The sequence below is a fragment of the Tursiops truncatus genome, chromosome 11 (assembly GCF_011762595.2).
Source record: "Tursiops truncatus isolate mTurTru1 chromosome 11, mTurTru1.mat.Y, whole genome shotgun sequence".
In the NCBI taxonomy this organism is placed as follows: Eukaryota; Metazoa; Chordata; class Mammalia; order Artiodactyla; family Delphinidae; genus Tursiops; species Tursiops truncatus.
Window position 1 is genome coordinate 77,168,572 of NC_047044.1, and position 6,399 is coordinate 77,174,970.

At 39.7% G+C, this 6,399-nt stretch overlaps 1 non-coding gene and 1 pseudogene across 1 annotated transcript; both read right to left on the reverse strand.

Annotated features, from left to right (window-relative positions):
• Positions 1–304: 304 nt before the first annotated feature.
• On the reverse strand, positions 305–411 carry LOC117314395 (U6 spliceosomal RNA). The gene has a single exon (XR_004529141.1). It is a non-coding gene; the product is annotated as a U6 spliceosomal RNA (small nuclear RNA).
• Positions 412–5,601: 5,190 nt separating this feature from the next.
• On the reverse strand, positions 5,602–6,049 carry LOC109550414 (small ribosomal subunit protein eS26 pseudogene; annotated as a pseudogene).
• Positions 6,050–6,399: the final 350 nt, after the last annotated feature.

Sequence of the window (6,399 nt, forward strand, 5' to 3'; positions counted from 1 at the left end):
TTCAATTAGAGTTTTGTCCAGGTATATGCTCAGGAACGGTATTGCTGGATCATATGGCAATTCTATTCTTAGGTTTGTTTTTCTTTTAACATCTTTATTGGAGTATAATTGCTTTACAATGGTGTGTTAATTTCTGCTTTATAACAAAGTGAATCAGCTATACATATACATATATCCCCATATCTCCTCCCTCTTCTGTCTCCCTCCCACCCTCCCTATCCCACCCCTCTAGGTGGTCACAAAGCACCGAGCTGATCTCCCTGTGCTATGTGGCTGCTTCCCACCAGCTATCTATTTTACATTTAAAAATGTGGAATGCTTCACGAATTTGCATGTCATCCTTGTGCAGGGGCCATGCTAATCTTCTCTGTATTGTTGCAATTTTAGTATATGTGCTGTGGAAGCGTGCACTATTCTTAGTTTTTTGAGGAAGCTCCATGCTTTTTTCCATAGTGGCTGCACCAGTTTACATTCTCACCAACAGTGAAGGAGGGTTCCCTTTTCTCCACACCCCCTTCAGCATTTGTTATTTGTAGAAAAAGGTTTTAAGTTTGATTAGGACCCATTTGTTTATTTTTGCTTTTATTTCTTTTGCTTGGGAGACTGATCTGAGAACATGTTGCTACAATTTATGTCCGAGAATGTTTTGGCTATGTTCTCTTCTAGGAGTTTTATGGTGTCATGTCTTATGTTTAGGTCTTTAAACCATTTTGAGTTTGTTTTCGTATATGGTGTGAGAGACTGTTCTAATTTCATTGATTTACATGTATCTGGCCAGCTTTCCCAACACGATTTGCTAAAGAGACTGTCTCTTTTCCATTATATTCTTGCCTCCTTTGTTGTAGATTAACTGACTGTAGGTGTGTAAGGTTATTTCAGGGCTCTCTGTTCTCTTTCATTGATCTAAATGTCTGTTTTTGTGCCAAAACTACACTGTTTCGATTACTGTAGCTTTGTAGTATAGTCTGAAGCTTGGGAGGGTTATGACTCCTGCTTTGTTCTTTTTCCTCAGGATGGCTTTGGCAATCCTGTGTCTTCTTCTTTTTTTTTTTTTTTTCATCGTGGCCCAGAGAGCCCTTCAAAATGGATTTCTTTATTTACCTGCCATGGATAAGCTTTGAGACACTGCGGACACCCCAAAATTATATGCTAATGTTTTAACGTTGTTTATTGAACTAAAATAATGTGCATACATAGTTTAAAATATATATACATATACTAGAAGGCTTGTAATGAAAAAAGCAATTTCTGACCCACTCTTTAGAGGCAATAGCCTCAACTCTTTTAGATATACATCCAGATTAGATCCATATATCTAAATAAATGAGTATACTACTAATTTATTTTTCCACTTTGCTTTAAGGTTTAATTAAATATCACCTATTTCTGTGATAGCAACATCTATATAGATAACATGAGGCCAATAAAATTGCATAGGATTCTGAAAGTCACACTAGTGTCTATCTCCCTGGTATTGTCACAACACTAAGAAGCCAAAAGGAGAAGAAACATGGTATCAGGAGCAATTTGTTTTGTACATCTCACATGGTACAGTTTGTGATAGGTTTATGGAAAAGTCAGGTTGCCCTCCTTTTTTTTTTTTTTTGACATTTGTTTTCTTTTATCAACATAGATGTCAGTTTATTTTCTTTTTCTTTTTTTCCGAAACTTTCTATTTTTTTTTTTGAAGATGTTGGGGGTAGGAGTTTATTTATTTATTTTTTCTGTATTGGGTCTTCGTTTCTGTGCGAGGGCTTTCTCTAGTTGTAGCAAGCGGGAGCCACTCTTCATCGCGGTGCGCGGGCCTCTCACTATCACGGCCTCTCTTGTTGCGGAGCACAGACTCCAGACGTGCAGGCTCAGTAGTTGTGGCTCACGGGCCGAGTCGCGCCGCGGCACGTGGGATCCTCCCAGACCAGGGCTCGAACCCGTGTCCCCTGCATTAGCAGGCAGATTCTCAACCACTGCGCCACCCGGGAAGCCCTATTTTCTTTTTTTAATACAGCAGGTTCTTATTAGTCATCAATTTTATACACATCAGTGTATACATGTCAATCCCAATCGCCCAATTCATCACCCCCCCACCCCCACCCCCCCGCCACTTTCCTTGCTTGGTGTCCATACGTTTTTTTCTCTACTTCTGTTTCTCAATTTCTGCCTTGCAAACCCGTTCTTCTGTACCATTTTCTAGGTTCCACATATATGCGTTAGTATATGATGTTTGTTTTTTGCTTTCTGACTTAATCACTCTGTATGACAGACTCTAGATCCATCCACGTCTCAACAAATGACCCAATTTTGGTCCTTTTTATGGCTGAGTAATATTCCACTGTATATATGTACCACTTCTTCTTCTTCCATTTGTCTGGCGATGGGCATTTAGGTTGCTTCCATGACCTGGATATTGTAAATAGTGCTGCAATTAACATTGGGGTGCATGTGTCTTTTTGAATTATGGTTTTCTCTGGGTATATGCCCAGTAGTGGGATTGCTGTATCATATGGTAATTTTATTTTTAGTTTTCTAAGGAACCTCCATACTGTTCTCCATAGTGACTCTATCAATTTACATTCCCACCAACAGTGCAAGAGGGTTCCCTTTTCTCCATACCCTCTCCAGCATTTGTTCTTTGTAGATTTTCTGATAATGCCTATTCTGACTGATGTGAGGTGATATCTCATTGTAGTTTTGATTTGCATTTCTCTAATAATTAGTGATGTTGAGCAGCTTTTCATGTGCTTCTTGGCCATTTGTATGTCCTCTTTGGAGAAATGTCTATTTAGGTCTTCTGCCCATTTTTGGATTGGGTTGTTTGTTTTCTTAATATTGAGCTGCATGAGCTGTTTATATATTTTGGAGATTAATCTTTTGTCTGTTGATTCATTTGCAAATATTTTCTCCCATTCTGAGGGTTGTCGTTTTGTCTTGTTTATTGTTTCCTTTGCTGTGCAAAAGCTTTTAAGTTTTATTAGGTCCTATTTGTTTATTTTTGTTTTTATTTCCATTACTCTAGGAGGTGGATCAAAAAAGATCTTGCTGTGATTTATGTCAAAGAGTGTTCTTCCTATGTTTTCCACTGAGAGTTTTATAGCGTCCAGTCTTACATTTAGGTTCCTAATCCATTTTGAGTTTATTTTTGTGTATGGTGTTAGGGAGTGTTCTAATTTCATTCGTTTACATGTAGCTGTCCAGTTTTCCCAGCACCACTTATTGAATAGACTGTCTTTTCTCCATTGTATATCCTTGCCTCCTTCTCCATCGAATCTGAATGAGATCCTTGCCGGGTAGAGTAAGCTTGGTTGTAGGTTCTTCCCTTTCATCACTTTAAGGATATCATGCCACTCTCTTCTGGCTTGTAGAGTTTCTGCTGAGAAATCAGCTGTTAACCTTATGGGAGTTCCCTTGTATGTTATTTGTCATTTTTCCCTTGCTGCTTTCAATCATTTTTCTTTGTCTTTAATTTTTGCCAATTTATTACTATGTGACTCGGCATGTTTCTCCTTGCGTTTATCCTGTATGGGACTCTCTGTGCTTCCTGCACTTGTGTGGCTATTTCCTTTCCCATGTTAGGGAAGTTTTTGACTATAATCTCTTCAAATATTTTCTTGGGTCCTTTCTCTCTCTCTTCTCCTTCTGGGACCCCTATAATGCGAATGTTGTTGCATTTAATGTTGTCCCAGAGGTCTTTTAGGCTGTCTTCATTTCTTTTCATTCTTTTTTCTTTATTCTGTTACGCAGCAGTGAATTCCACCATTCTGTCTTCCAGTCACTTATTCATTCTTCTGCCTCAGTTATTCTGCTATTGGTTCCTTGTAGTGGAGTTTTCATTTCAGTTATTGTATTGTTCATCTCTGTTTGTTTGTTCTTTAATTCTTCTAGGTCTTTGTTAAACATTTATTGCATCTTCTCGATCTTTGCCTTCATTCTTTTTCCGAGGTCTGGATCATCTTCACTATCATTACTCTGAATTCTTTTTCTGGAAGGTTGCCATCTCCACTTCATTTAGTTGTTTTTCTGGCCTTTTATCTTGTTCCTTCATCTGATACATAGCCCTCTGCCTTTTCATCTTGTCTATCTTTCTGTGAAAGTGGTTTTTCTTCCACAGGTTGCAGGATTGTCATTATTCTTGCTTCTGCTGCCTGCCCTCTGGTGGATGAGGCTATCTAAGAGGCTTGTGCAAGCTTCCTGATGGGAGGGACTGGTGGTGGGTAGAGCTGGCTGTTGCTCTGCTGGGCAGAGCTCAGTAAAACTTTAATCCACTTGATGGCTGATGGGTGGGGCTGGGTTCCCTCCCTGTTGGTTGTTTGGCCTGAGGTGACCCCACACTGGAGCCTACCTGGGCTCTTTGGTGAGGCTAATGGCAGACTCTGGGAGGGTTCACTCCAAGAAGTACTTCCCAGAACCTCTGCTGCCAGTGTCCTTGTCCTCACGGTAAGCCACAGCCACCCCCCCCCCCCGCCTCTGCAGGAGACCCTCTGACACTAGCAGGTTGATCTGGTTTAGTTCCTTCCCCTGGGTCCCGATGCGCACACTACTTTGTGTGTGCCCTCCAAGAGTGGAGTCTCTGTTTCCCCCAGTTCTGTCAGTGTCTTGCAATCAAATCCCGCTAGCCTTCAAAGTCTGATTCTCTAGGAGTTCCTCCTGCTGTTGCCGGACCCCCAGGTTGGAAGCCTGACGTGGGGCTCAGACTCTTCATTCCAGTGGGTGGACTTCTGTGGTATGAGTGTTCTCCAGTTTGTGAGTCACCCACCCAGCAGTTATGGGATTTGATTTTATTGTGATTGTGCCCCTCCTCCCGTCTCATTGTGGCTTCTCCTTTGTCTTTGGATGTGGAGTACATTTTTTGGTGACTTCCAGTGTCTTCCTGTTGATGATTGTTCAGCAGTTAGTTGTGATTCTGGTGTTCTCACAAGAGGGGGTGAGAGCACATCCTTCTACTCCATCATCTTGGTTCAGGGCTCAATCCTGTGTCTTCTATGTCATAAAAATTTTAGTATTATTTGTTCTAGTTCTGTGACAAATGTCATGGGTATTTTGATAGGGATTGCATTATGCTTTGGGTAGTGTGGTCATTTTAATGATATTTATTCTTCCAATTGAAGAGCATGGTATATCTCTCCATTTCTTTAAATCATCTTCAATTTCTTTTATCAGTGTTTTACAGTTTTCAGTATATATGTATTTCATCTCCTTGGTTAAGTTTATTCCTAAGTATTTTTTTTTATATGATTTTAAACAGTATTTTTTTTTACTTTCTCTTTCTGATATTTCATTGTTAGTGTAAAGAAATGCAACAGATTTCTGTATATTAATCTTGTATCTTGCTAGATTCATTTATTCTAATAGTTTTTGTATGAAGACTTTAGGGTTCTCTACATAAAGTATTATGTTATCTGCAAATAGGGGCAGTTTTACCTTTCCCTTCCAATTTGGATACCATTTATTTCATTTTCTTGTTTGATTGCTGTGGCTAGGACTTCCAATACTATGTGAAATAGAAGTGGTGTAAGTGGGATCCTTGCCATGTTCCTGAATTTAGCAGGAAGGCTTTCAGCTTTTCACCATTGAGTATTATGTGGCTGTGGGTTTGTTGTAAATGGCTTTTCTTTTTTTTTTAAAGTATAATTTCCAATTTATTGTCTTTCCAGGGAACAGTATTTCTTTAGTCTTTAAGGACTTAGCTCCTTACATGGGCTTTGGTGGAGGTCGTGGGGCAGCACCAGCAGGTCTAAATCAGGGTGGAGTTTTTCAGTCCTTCCGGGCTTCCCGAGAACGATTCCTGACTACCTTGCTGTGAATGGCACAACTCATGCAGTAATGCAGTTTCATATACAGCTTAGGAAGCACATAGGTGTCGAAAACACTCACTTCGGAAATGTCCCTGACAGCTGCAGCCTCTACGATGTTCCGAATGATGAACTTCTTAATGGCCTTATCCTTGGGCACACAACGGGCACTGTTGGTACAGCGAATAGGCTGCACGTGGCCGCGTCCCTTTTTGGCATGACCATTGTTCCTTCTTTTCTTGGTCATCTTGGAAGCAAGGAGGTGAAAGAGCATAAATGGCTTTTAATATGTTTCCTCTATATCCACTTTGCTGAGAGGTTTTTTTTTGTTTAATCATTAATGGATGCCGAATTTTGTCAAATGACTTTTTCTGCATCTATTGAGATGATCATGTTTTTCTTATCTTTCCTTTTGTCAATGTGGTGTAGCACATTGATTGATTTGCTTATTTTGAACCATCCTTGTGAAACTGGAATGAATCCAACTTGATCATGGTGTACAATCCTTTTAATATATTGTTGGATTCAGTTTGCTGATATTTTGTTGTGGATTTTTGCATCTATATTTATCAAAGATATTGGACCGTAATTTTCTTTTATTTGCAGTTTCTTT